Genomic DNA, 14446 nt, shown 5'->3' with positions numbered 1-14446 from the left:
GACAGCAACAATATTGGCTATCGATATCAAAGTATTAGAACAATGGTTTACAAGAAAAAAAACAATAGCATATTTGGAAAAGTAGCTTTAGATAGTAATTACATTTCTATCCACATCAAGTGAAGTGTCAGCCTGGGTAAAACAATAAACAAAAACGGATCCACAAAAAGGTCGCTAATGTCAGATATGCATCCGATTCGGAATTGACTATAAACATTAAACAGACCAGCCCGAAAAAGTATCTTGTTTTAAAGTACGCTGTTAGTTTTGTTTCAGAAAATAAAAACAACAACAATCTTTGACGTTAACGATAACACCCGGAATTAAAACGAATCAGAAAATTACAATAAATGGTTATTTTTTTAAATTTACTTTGTGTGATACACACAACGAATCTTGTATATTCCAATAGATCGTTGCATGTTTCATAGTCACTAGCGCTTTCTCACAGGCAAAAAATATTTGTCTATTGCACGACCTTCTAGAAAAAAACCTTGGACACATTTTGATTGAACTATCAAATCAGCTAACACACTATATTTTTGTAAGGGAAAATTTGAAATGGGTATATCAAATCATTAAGGCTCCTACTGAGAGTGTCTAACTGGCGTTAAATTTTCTGAGTATAATTTATAAGTGCTTTGCGCCTAGTGTAACGTAAAAAGTACCAGTAGCTCATTACGCGCCAATTAAACGCCTGTTAAGCTAAAAAACTGAAAATGCAGTTCCTTGGAATGCAGCGCGGCCAAATCGCCACATGACCTATGTACTTTTTTGATTAACTTGAATTTTAAAATGCTTTTTTTAATTTCTGCATATAGAAAAGGAAAGAACAGATGACTGTAGTAAGTATACAAATGATTGTAGTAAGTTACGTGATTTACAACTACTATAAAAACCTTGTCCTGCGGGATTCTTGACAGTGAAGTTTCTAGAGCCGACATATAAGCGCTAGCAGGAAACAAACCTTAACAAGGATGGCCAAAAGGCGCTGCAACGTTGTTAAAACTTTGTTATGTCAATAAGCGGTGCTTTTCTAATAACATATTTCGGCATTGTCATTGGATATCCAATTGGACAACACACAAGTCACAGCCAATACAATTTAGTCACCACCAAGAAGAATAAACAATTTTGACGAGTTTCGGTAACAATTATTATAGACAGGCATACGGAGGACATATGTACCTATGTGTTGTACTGCTGTTATGACGTTATGACGGTTGATTAAAATACACCGACGCATACCAGTAAAAAAACAGCTTGCGCTTCTTTTCTTTTTTAAAGAGACTATGTTCATCTGGTCTGTCATTTCCCACTAACTACACGGCTAAAGCATAACTATGATGGCAGACAAAGCAGTGTTGGCCAATCAATAAGTTTTGTAGTAGCAGACCCTACTGGGAAAGTACAGTTAGCTAATTAGTATTGGATCTTTATTTTTCTGGATTCTTCAGTAATAAAGTATCATAATATCATAGTATGAAATATATTTATATACAACATCCTTTTCGCCTCCTTTATATTGTGGGTGTCTCCTCCTGGATGGCATATCCCATTATTCTCCCCCATCTAATGCACATAAATGGCATGAAAAACTCACAATGACTTTTAGCTACATCTTTGCGGACACCATTCTGAGTGTCTTCTGTGGCAATACTGTTCTGCCTGGATAATAAACGCTGCCTTGATTATGTATGGCAGCCTGCCCCAGTTAGGAACAGGGGAAAAATACATAATCAGGGCAATATAGTCAGGACATGCCGGTTTATTATGTACGGCAGTCTAGTTTTATCTGAGACTTTTAGAACGAACATACCTGGGCAGGCCGACTTATGTTTTTATATTATTTCCCACTTTAGAACAAACATAATCAGGGGCTGATCGCTATTATATACACTTCTGACAAGCAAATAGCCCTGGTGGCAAGATGACGAATGTTTAACTGTGATGAGGAATGTTATGTGGTGACGAGTCAGTGATACTCTGCATAGTTGACTAAAGTGGCATTACATAATAACAAAAGAAATGTTGTTAGTTAGGGTATATATGATGATAGTGTAGGGAGCACGGGTGGGTGGGAATCTTTAGCTCTAACCGTTGTTTAGAAATCCGAAAATTGAAATGGACAATGTAGAAGATTTATAGCCTTGTCCTTATAAGTGAGACATCACATAGGTCTCATACCTTATTGTGAAAACAAGCAGGTAGGTCATGCTGGGCTCACGAGTCTAGAGTTGCAACAAGAGTGACAGTGATACAAGGTGGGGTTAACAGTGTAGACATATAATACGTGTCAAAATTTTAAACAATTGCTAAACAATTGCATAAGAACAATAAATGTTTGAAAAATTAAACATTTTACAAATACTAGTCGGTGCACCATGAAAAAACACAGGTTCGCTCGTCCTTTCTATACCGCATTCAGTGAGTCTCGCTACTTGCTGTACTATTTCGTGTGACAGACAGACAGACAGACGTATATGGGTATTACAATATAGATTTGGTCAAATAACAAACAAACTACATTGGCACTTTAAATATTTTTCAAATTTTAGTGTTCTTTCAACAATTTGTCTCATTTTAAAATACAGGTACACATTGGGTGGGTGTAGTAGTAGCTAAACATTGTTTAGGGCAATGTGAGAAATCAATTGTTTATAAAAAAAAATTGTAGTTAAGTCACAAAACTTAATCTGGTGATTTTCTCTGATCAGGTCTGTACCAGTAAAAACTTACACAAGGCTGAATTTTCTTATTTTTAGAGTCTTTAGCATGATTTGTTCTTATTTTTTTCTTAATAGAAAGAAAGCAAGTTTAAAATTGAGCTTCATTTTGTTCATATTTATGAAACTTTTAAAAAATTTGTTAAGGAAATATTGTTTTGGCCAATATTATTTTGCAGAGAGAAAAGATGATGACAAGCAACAAAAAAAATAATTAGCTTGAGAGAGAATTGCAAGAAAATTCACATTCTGGATTGTTTCTTTTTTACAACATAAGATTGATTTTCCGATGCTAAGTGTCTTTTTACAATAAGATTTCAATCCCTCTTATCGTATGTTGACATATCCTAAAATGGATAAAAAATCAACAAGCATTATGAACAAGCTTGTCAAAAAATATCTTGTACATATGTTTGATACTGTTGTTATTAATGTGTCAGGTTAAAAGCATCAAGGTGATGTGCTTGTCATATTTTGTGAATTAAAAATTGATACATATTATAAATATAGGTATAGATACATAACATTACAAATGAATCCTATGTACAGAGTAAAGATTCCAACACCCCAACCACGTTATGTCTTTCTTAGCAAGTTAGGTGGTGGTCTTCTCTGGTTCTGGGTGTTATGGAGAGCTAAGCATGATTGGAATACCCTCTTTGTGAGTTCTGTAGTAGTTTTTTATATCAAATGTTATTATTTTTATGAGTATATATATATATATATATATATATATATATATATATATATATATATATATATATATATATATATATATATATATATATATATATATATATATATATATATATATATATATATATATATATATATATATATATATATATATATATATATATATATATATATATATATATATATATATATATATATATATATATATATATATATATATATATATATTTTCATATTTCGAAGATATTATCGCAATTGTAATTTCGAATGATTTTTGAAGGGATACTGTAAACCTTAAATGATTGTATAATAAAAGCGGAGGGCTTGAAATAGAAATAAGGAAGGAAGGAGGTAGTTTTAAATTTAGTTTCGTTATTTATTAAGATTTGTGTCTATTCGAAACACAAAAACTACACATTACAGTGCTATTAGTCATTTGATTGACATGAATGCTATCTTTTTTTAGACTCATTTTGATGCTGATAAAGTTTGGCAAATCCCCGATCCTAATGCGAAATCATCTCATCACTAACGTTGTGTCAGTTGTATATATATATGTATTAGTTTTTACAGTACCAAAATATATCTTAAATATGACATTTTTTTGGCATATAGTGTAGAGTAAAAAAGGGTGTTTTTGAAATTAAAATTCATAACGATTTGTAAAGAAAAAAATTAACCACTGCCCAACATATCACCTAAGTAACAGAAGTTCTCAACTATCTCTAACGAGCCACTGTTGTACATCATTGAAGCTGGAAATACTTCATTCTCTATAATCCCACCCTTGCAACGCTTGCATACAAAATGAATGTCAGCTCTTAACCTTCCACCAATACTACTGCACTTCTTATGTACCCAATGCTTGCAAGTCTGACAAAAAATTGAGTTACTACCAACCCCTTTCCTGCAAACTCCACAAGGCCACTTTCCAACTACAAGGTCACACTTGGCTGCGATGCTACTAATCAGGACTTTAGTCTTTGCTGTGTTCACCCTTAGCCCTTTCTCTTCTGGTCCTTTTTTCCACTTCTCAAACTTTTCAACTAATTCTACCATCGACTCTGCTATGAGAACCAAATCATCTGCATACAATAACTGCCATGGACAACCTGTTCTGAACTCAATCGACAGCGCTTCTAAGACTAGAACAAACAACAAAGGGGTAAGTACAGAACCCTGATGTACACCAACATTTACACTAAATTCATCACTAAGTGAATCATTAATCCTGACACGACTTCTAGCATTGCTGTACATAGACTGTACCATCGTAACTAGCCACTCATCCACACCTAATTTTCTCATAGCCCACCAAATAACTTTACGTGGCACTCTATCAAAAGCTTTCTCTAAATCTACAAAGGCAAAATAGAGATTCTTTCTCTTTCCTAAATACTTTTCCTGAAGCTGTCTGAGTAAAAATATTGCATCTGTAGTGCCACGCCCTGGAACAAAACCAAATTGCATCTTATCTATATCAATTCTTTCTCTAAGTAACTTATCAATCACTCTTTCAATAACTTTCATTACTTGATCAACCAACTTCAAACCTCTATAGTTACCTCTTCTAATGCATTACCCTTGCCCTTGAAACAAATCACTATTACACTCGACTGCCACTCACTCGGAATAGCACCATCCTTTATAATCTGATTAGCAAAACTTGTAATAAGCTCAACTCCAATATATCCAGATGCTTTTACCACCTCTGCAACAATACCTGATACTCCTGCAGCCTTGCCAATCTTCAATTTCTTAATAGCCTCGACTACCAATTCTGTCTTGATCTGCATAGCTGGCCCTTCTACAACATCATCATCAGACAAATTATCCTCATCCCAATCAAACTCAGTGTTAAGCAACCTCTGATAATAATTCTTCCAAGCTACACTTTTCTCCTCTTCTGTGCTAGCCAAAACACCTTCATTATTACGTATACACTTCTCACCTACAACATCTTGATTAGTCTTCTTCATTTGCTTTGCTATCTTGAATACCTCATTACGCTGGTCTTCCCTTCTTAACACATCTGCAAATCTGTTTCTGTCTGCTTCTGATTTTGCCTGCTGTACGAGCACGACGCTTAGCTTCTAAGTAAATATTTTTACTACCACCTGACTTCCACTCTTTCCAAAGTTTCCTCTTTTCTTTTATACACTGGTCAACCTCATTATTCCACCACCAGGTCTGTCTATGTCTAGCTAGTCATTTCGTCCACCCACAGGTATCATCAGAAGCTTCTAGAAGACAATTCTTCAAAGTAGTCCAAGTACTTTCAACATTGTCACTATCACACTGACCATTGTGGGCTAACTGCTGAACTTTTGCACTAAATTGTCTTGCTACAATCTCTTCCTTCAGCTTCCAGACTTTACGACGGGGCCTGTACTTTCCCTTGGCTTCTTTAACACTCTTCAAGATAATATCACAAACCAGCAACCTATGCTGGGAAACACACTCTTCCCCCGATATAACTTTCCCGTCCTTCGCCACTGTCTTGTCTGACTTTCTAACCAGGAAGTAATCTATCTGTGTCTTACAGCCACCTGAATCATATGTTATCAGACGACTCTGTCTCTAACTGAATGATGTGTTGCAAACCACCATGTCCGTTGCCATTCCAAACTCAAGCAATCTCTCTGTAACAGCTATAAAGATTGTGAATCATATTTTCGGATTTTTTGTCCAAACCTGACGTTTTTTTGTCATAATTTTCTGTTAAACTCGCTTTTGGCGGGAAGAAGAGATTGTATAAACGTTATGATAAATTTATTTCTTAACAATAAGACAATTTGTGTACATGGTGCTAAAACGGCAACTTAAATTATAAAAAACTTAACACGTTACATAAACAAAAAAAAGGACAAAACGATAAAAAGAGAACAAAACAAAGGTAAAATCCTTTTCATGTTTTTTCTTCTTTTTCTTCTTTTTTCTGCACGCTGGATTGGCTAATTTTCATACGATATCGTAGTTGAACATATGCATTCTTATAAAAACACATAAAAAATTATTGCATTTGAATTTTGAACATCAGTAATTACAACTTTAATCTCACTACATAATAAAAAGAAAAATTACTTAAAATTTAAAAAACTTAAAAACTTCACAACATTTTCTTAGGCTTAACAAACATTGTTCGTCATACCTGTCAAAAAGCGCAACGCTGGTTAGGGACAAAAAACCCTGGGAACAAAGTTAGAAAATTTAAATTTCGATGCATTTTTAAATTAAACAAGTCAATCGTCTCTCCAATAACTTCTCACTCACTTGAGTGAAAAACGTTTATGAAAAGTAACCCACTTATTCAATGAAAAAAAATAAAAAATATTAGCAAGAGAAATTTTAGTGAGCCGTGAATTATTTGTAATTTTGTGAAAATAACTTTCGCTGTTTTATTGATTTAGAAATTTTCCAAACAAACTTCCGCGAGAAGAGACAAGACATAAGACAGAAGAAAAATCGCAAGCCTTTTGCCCGCAAAACATTCTGTCCTAAGTACAGTAGAATACCGTTTAGTTGTTCTCCGGGTAAACTCGGACATTCGCTTACTCGTATGTATTCCTTGTCCCCCTTAAGCAAAAATAATCCGCTTAAGTCGTACCCCGGATATCTTGGTCATTCGCTAAGTCGTACTATTTTCTTCCGTTCCTTTAGCGAAAAAACCGAATGTAATTCGGACATTCCGAAAACTGTATGTTAAATGACTTATATTGGAAATCGAATTCTTGCAAATTTCATTTGAAACACACGTTTTTCTGGGAGCGCTCATTTTTCAATTTCAACATTGTGTCACGCGACGGAGAGAAACGTAAAATACAATTATGTCTGATTGATGAAAGTATGAAATTTTAAAAGCAATTGATAAAAGGCAAAAGCTTTTAATGCATTTATTATTTTCACCAAAAATCTTTAACAAATCCTGACAGTAGTGTTTTTCAAGATTACGGATATTTCGGACATTCGCAAAGTCAGACGAATCTCCGGATTCTAATGTACACCTAATATAGAGAGTTCAAAATAAAAAAGCAAGATAGTGTGGTGTAATAAACAAAACAACTAATGCAAACCACATTAGTGAAATGAAATGATTTCTTAAATAAAAAGTAAACTTGTGGCACCAAAATTAGGGAACACAAAATTTTTGGCATACAAAGTTTAGGCCGATGACAACCTCGTTTCTGGGACCCTTACCTATCGCCGCTCCGATATCAGATAATATACAAAATGACTTAAACTAATAGATTTTACGAACTGGATGGAAAAAGAAAGAATGGAGAACAGAAATCATAAAATAGCAAAATCCTGTTCCAAAAATTTGTTCCATATACGACGCGATTAAACTTGGTTCGATATTGATTGGCACAAGTAAAAAGGCAATAAGAAAGAACTAGACACAAAATTAAAACTCAAGGAGCATTTGCTAATCGAGCGAAAAGAAAAAAATATGTTACGTCATTTTCTAAATATTTAGTTCGACCGAGCATATGACAAATGTTGTTTTGTCCTTTGCAAAGAAAACCAAGCATTGCCCCCCCCAAAAAAAAATAAATAAATAAATAAAAAAAATAGGGAAATTAGTCGAGAAGGAAAAGTTAGATTGACGTTGATTTTTTACGATCAAATGCTAACTATTCGCTTTTACTGATACGTTATTTTTTTATCGTGTGGGCAGTATTACTATATGGAATATCGCTTAAGTAAAAGCTCAACACTAAGAGTTAAGAAAACAAAATGGACACAAAAAAAACGGATACTGAACAAACCGGCTGTTAAAAATTATGATTGATAAAGTTATCGATTTGTATGGCTTAATTTGATTGCAGCTGCCTGCTAATGTAAAAATATCAATTTATCTTTGATTTGGATCGTGCCCTCAGCTGTAAAAAGGCTTTGACGTTCTTGGATGTTTTTTTACCATGGGTGTAACAAACTACAAAGTAAACCCTTGATTTTCTCAGCGAAATAACACGATAATGAAGCAGAGACATAGGTGAGAAGTTCACGTCGTCCCTGACAAAAGCAATAACATAGCAATCAAGAAACTGCAGAGAGTTTCACGAGTCTCGAATGTCACAGAAATAAAATATAAATCTCATCATAAAATTATAAATGCATTGCTTCATAAATTTTTCTATGTAATATAATCGTTTTATATCCACTGCGAATTAAACAGAAAACCCATCTTTATTAAAAACTGTGTTTGTAACATATATTTCCATTTTAAATAGGCCTTTCCAATAGTGCTTTGAAATTAAATATAAAATGGAATAGAATAATAACTTATAAAATAAAACACCTCAAACAAAATTTTCTAAGAATATTCGTTAGTTAATATGGAATGACTCACATATCAAAAAACGTACGCCAAACGTCTATCCCATGTTTAGATTTTACTCCCACCCCCTCATTGCCCTCAACATCAAAAACAAAAGAGCCTAAAATTTGAGTATCGTTGATTCTTGAAATCGCAAGCACACGGACATAAGTTCCCGCGACGCATAAAGACAAAAAGAAGTGTAAAATAAAGTAGCATAAAACGTTCAAGAATTTAAACCTCTCCTTCCCTACATCAGATTGACATTTAGTGCTACCTTTTTTTGATTTGTGAACCAGTCCTAAATAATTTTCCATTACGCTAAGAGAGATACACTAGTTGCAGATTCCAACACCATCATTAAAATCGAACTAATTTTAAGTTCTTTGACGGTTTGTCAAAGAACTGAAAATTGTTTTGTTCTTAGAAAGTGTAAGTTTAAGTGTAAGTTTAAAAATTTTCGTTTTATAAGCATTTCTTACAACATTTGAAAGTAGCTATTCACCAACGATAAATAAAATTGTTTATCCGCAAAATCGGTTGATACATTTGCATATAACATACATGAAAACAAAATGGACCATTATTTCGTATCTGAACATCCCCCTTGCAAAATAACATTCACCTGACGAGGCATTAGCTGACACTCCACTAAAAATATGAAATAAATATGATTTTATTTAGTTAACTGTAACAATTTAGGAATAGATAGGTTCCTGGGTAAATTTTGCTTGACTTTCATTGGTACATTAATCACTTATGAATTTATCCAGTTTATCATTAATATAAATATTATGAAAAGGAAGGAAAGGATAGAAATCGTCTAGTAATGAGAAGAACATCCATCCCTATGAACACCATGCCAAAATTTAAAACATACTTTTAAATGACCATCATGATTTCCACTTCTTTGTGCTTCACGATCAGCATCTTCACGTTTTCGTTTCTCTCTTCTCAGTCTTTCAGGATCCTTTATGCCTCTTCCTTCCTCCTGTAAAAACAGGAAATTAATGTGTGTTATGAGAACCAAATCATCTGCATACAATAACTGCCATGGACAACCTGTTCTGAACTCAATCGACAGCGCTTCTAAGACTAGAACAAACAACAAAGGGGTAAGTACAGAACCCTGATGTACACCAACATTTACACTAAATTCATCACTAAGTGAATCATTAATCCTGACACGACTTCTAGCATTGCTGTACATAGACTGTACCATCGTAACTAGCCACTCATCCACACCTAATTTTCTCATAGCCCACCAAATAACTTTACGTGGCACTCTATCAAAAGCTTTCTCTAAATCTACAAAGGCAAAATAGAGATTCTTTCTCTTTCCTAAATACTTTTCCTGAAGCTGTCTGAGTAAAAATATTGCATCTGTAGTGCCACGCCCTGGAACAAAACCAAATTGCATCTTATCTATATCAATTCTTTCTCTAAGTAACTTATCAATCACTCTTTCAATAACTTTCATTACTTGATCAACCAACTTCAAACCTCTATAGTTACCTCTTCTAATGCATTACCCTTGCCCTTGAAACAAATCACTATTACACTCGACTGCCACTCACTCGGAATAGCACCATCCTTTATAATCTTATTAGCAAAACTTGTAATAAGCTCAACTCCAATATATCCAGATGCTTTTACCACCTCTGCAACAATACCTGATACTCCTGCAGCCTTGCCAATCTTCAATTTCTTAATAGCCTCGACTACCAATTCTGTCTTGATCTGCATAGCTGGCCCTTCTACAACATCATCATCAGACAAATTATCCTCATCCCAATCAAACTCAGTGTTAAGCAACCTCTGATAATAATTCTTCCAAGCTACACTTTTCTCCTCTTCTGTGCTAGCCAAAACACCTTCATTATTACGTATACACTTCTCACCTACAACATCTTGATTAGTCTTCTTCATTTGCTTTGCTATCTTGAATACCTCATTGCGCTGGTCTTCCCTTCTTAACACATCTGCAAATCTGTTTCTCTCTGCTTCTGATTTTGCCTTATACACTGCTGTACGAGCACGACGCTTAGCTTCTAAGTAAATATTTTTACTACCACCTGACTTCCACTCTTTCCAAAGTTTCCTCTTTTCTTTTATACACTGGTCAACCTCATTATTCCACCACCAGGTCTGTCTATGTCTAGCTAGTCATTTCGTCCACCCACAGGTATCATCAGAAGCTTCTAGAAGACAATTCTTCAAAGTAGTCCAAGTACTTTCAACATTGTCACTATCACACTGACCATTGTGGGCTAACTGCTGAACTTTTGCACTAAATTGTCTTGCTACAATCTCTTCCTTCAGCTTCCAGACTTTACGACGGGGCCTGTACTTTCCCTTGGCTTCTTTAACACTCTTCAAGATAATATCACAAACCAGCAACCTATGCTGGGAAACACACTCTTCCCCCGATATAACTTTCCCGTCCTTCGCCACTGTCTTGTCTGACTTTCTAACCAGGAAGTAATCTATCTGTGTCTTACAGCCACCTGAATCATATGTTATCAGACGACTCTGTCTCTAACTGAATGATGTGTTGCAAACCACCATGTCCGTTGCCATTCCAAACTCAAGCAATCTCTCTGTAATAGCTATAAAGATTGTGAATCATATTTTCGGATTTTTTGTCCAAACCTGACGTTTTTTTGTCATAATTTTCTGTTAAACTCGCTTTTGGCGGGAAGAAGAGATTGTATAAACGTTATGATAAATTTATTTCTTAACAATAAGACAATTTGTGTACATGGTGCTAAAACGGCAACTTAAATTATAAAAAACTTAACACGTTACATAAACAAAAAAAAGGACAAAACGATAAAAAGAGAACAAAACAAAGGTAAAATCCTTTTCATGTTTTTTCTTCTTTTTCTTCTTTTTTCTGCAGGCTGGATTGGCTAATTTTCATACGATATCGTAGTTGAACATATGCATTCTTATAAAAACACATAAAAAATTATTGCATTTGAATTTTGAACATCAGTAATTACAACTTTAATCTCACTATATACTGGTTAATAGACATAGAATAAAAAGAAAAATTACTTAAAATTTAAAAAACTTAAAAACTTCACAACATTTTCTTAGGCTTAACAAACATTGTTCGTCATACCTGTCAAAAAGCGCAACGCTGGTTAGGGACAAAAAACCCTGGGAACAAAGTTAGAAAATTTAAATTTCGATGCATTTTTAGATTAAACAAGTCAATCGTCTCTCCAATAACTTCTCACTCACTTGAGTGAAAAACGTTTATGAAAAGTAACCCACTTATTCAATGAAAAAAAATAAAAAATATTAGCAAGAGAAATTTTAGTGAGCCGTGAATTATTTGTAATTTTGTGAAAATAACTTTCGCTGTTTTATTGATTTAGAAATTTTCCAAACAAACTCCCGCGAGAAGAGACAAGACATAAGACAGAAGAAAAATTGCAAGCCTTTCTGTCCTAAGTACAGTAGAATACCGTTTAGTTGTTCTCCGGGTAAACTCGGACATTCGCTTACCCGTACGTATTCCTTGTCCCCCTTAAGCAAAAATAATCCGCCTAAGTCGTACCCCGGATATCTTGGTCATTCGCTAAGTCGTACTATTTTCTTCCGTTCCTTTAGCGAAAAAACCGAATGTAATTCGGACATTCCGAAAACTGTATGTTAAATGACTTATATTGGAAATCGAATTCTTGCAAATTTCATTTGAAACACACGTTTTTCTGGGAGCGCTCATTTTTCAATTTCAACATTGTGTCACGCGGCGGAGAGAAACGTAAAATACAATTATGTCTGATTGTTGAAAGTATGAAATTTTAAAAGCAATTGATAAAAGGCGAAAGCTTTTAATGCATTTATTATTTTCACCAAAAATCTTTAACAAATCCTGACAGTAGTGTTTTTCAAGATTACGGATATTCCGGACATTCGCAAAGTCAGACGAATCTCCGGATTCTAATGTACACCTAATATAGAGAGTTCAAAATAAAAAAGCAAGATAGTGTGGTGCAATAAACAAAACAACTAATGCAAACCACATTAGTGAAATGAAATGATTTCTTAAATAAAAAGTAAACTTGTGGCACCAAAATTAAGGAACACAAAATTTTTAGCATACAAAGTTTAGGCCAATGACAACCTCGTTTCTGGGACCCTTACCTATCGCCGCTCCGATATCAGATAATATACAAAATGACTTAAACTAATAGATTTTACGAACTGGATGGAAAAAAAAGAATGGAGAACAGAAATCATAAAATAGCAAAATCCTGTTCCATATACGACGCGATTAAACTTAGTTCGATATTGATTGGCACAAGTAAAAAGGCAATAAGAAAGAACTAGACACAAAATTTAAACTCAAGGAGAATTTGCTAATCGAGCGAAAGGAAAAAATTATGTTACGTCATTTTTTAAATATTTAGTTCGACCGAGCGCATATGACAAATGTTGTTTTGTCCTTTGCAAGGAAAACCAGGTATTGCCCCCCCCCAAAAAAAATAAATAAATAAATAAAAAAAATAGGGAAATTAGTCGAGAAGGAAAAGTTAGATTGACGTTGATTTTTTACGATCAAATGCTAACTATTCGCTTTTACTGATACGTTATTTTTTTATCGTGTGGGCAGTATTACTATATGGAATATTGCTTAAGTAAAAGCTCAACACTAAGAGTTAAGAAAACAAAATGGACACAAAAAAAGGGATACTGAACAAACCGGCTGTTAAAAATTATGATTGATAAAGTTATCGATTTGTATGGCTTAATTTGATTGCAGCTGCCTGCTAATGTAAAAATATCAATTTATCTTTGATTTGGATCGTGCCCTCAGCTGTAAAAAGGCTTTGACGTTCTTGGATGTTTTTTTACCATGGGTGTAACAAACTACAAAGTAAACCCTTGATTTTCTCAGCGAAATAACACGATAATGAAGCAGAGACATAGGTGAGAAGTTCACGTCGTCCCTGACAAAAGCAATAACATAGCAATAAAGAAACTGCAGAGAGTTTCACGAGTCTCGAATGTCACAGAAATAAAATATAAATCTCATCATGAAATTATAAATGCATTGCTTCATAAATTTTTTTATGTAATATAATCGTTTTATATCCACTGCGAATTAAACAGAAAACCCATCTTTATTAAAAACTGTGTTTGTTACATATATTTCCATTTTAAATAGGCCTTTCCAATAGTGCTTTGAAATTAAATATAAAATGGAATGGAATAATAACTCATAAAATAAAACACATCAAACAAAATTTTCTAAGAATATTTGTTAGTTAATATGGAATGACTCACATCGAAAAACGTACGCCAAACGTCTATCCCATGTTTAGATTTTACTCCCACCCCCTCACTGCACTCAACATCAAAATCAAAAGAACCTAATATCCGAATATCGTCGATTCTTGAAATCGCAAGCACACGGACATAAGTTCCCGCGACGCATAAAGACAAAAAGAAGTGTAAAATAAAGTAGCATAAAACGTTTAAGAATTTAAACCTCTCCTTCCCTACATCAGATTGACATTTAGTGCTACCTTTTTTTTGATTTGTGAACCAGTCCTAAATAGATTTCCATTACGCTAAGAGAGATACACTAGTTGCAGATTCCAACACCATCATTAAAATCGAACTAATTTTCAGTTCTTTGACGGTTTGTCAAAGAACTGAAAATTGTTTGTTCTTAGAAAGTGTAAGT

At 34.0% G+C, this 14446-nt stretch overlaps 1 long non-coding RNA gene across 1 annotated transcript; it reads left to right on the top strand.

The window, feature by feature from the left end:
* Window positions 1-1332: 1332 nt before the first annotated feature.
* LOC130655730 (uncharacterized) lies at window positions 1333-4019 on the top strand. Its single transcript, XR_008984733.1, has 2 exons — window positions 1333-3387; window positions 3889-4019. It is a non-coding gene; the product is annotated as an uncharacterized LOC130655730 (long non-coding RNA).
* Window positions 4020-14446: the final 10427 nt, after the last annotated feature.

Source organism: Hydractinia symbiolongicarpus, chromosome 8, assembly GCF_029227915.1.
Source record: "Hydractinia symbiolongicarpus strain clone_291-10 chromosome 8, HSymV2.1, whole genome shotgun sequence".
Lineage (NCBI taxonomy): Eukaryota > Metazoa > Cnidaria > Hydrozoa > Anthoathecata > Hydractiniidae > Hydractinia > Hydractinia symbiolongicarpus.
Note: the sequence above shows the minus strand (reverse complement) of the source record. Positions and strands in the feature narration are given on the sequence as shown.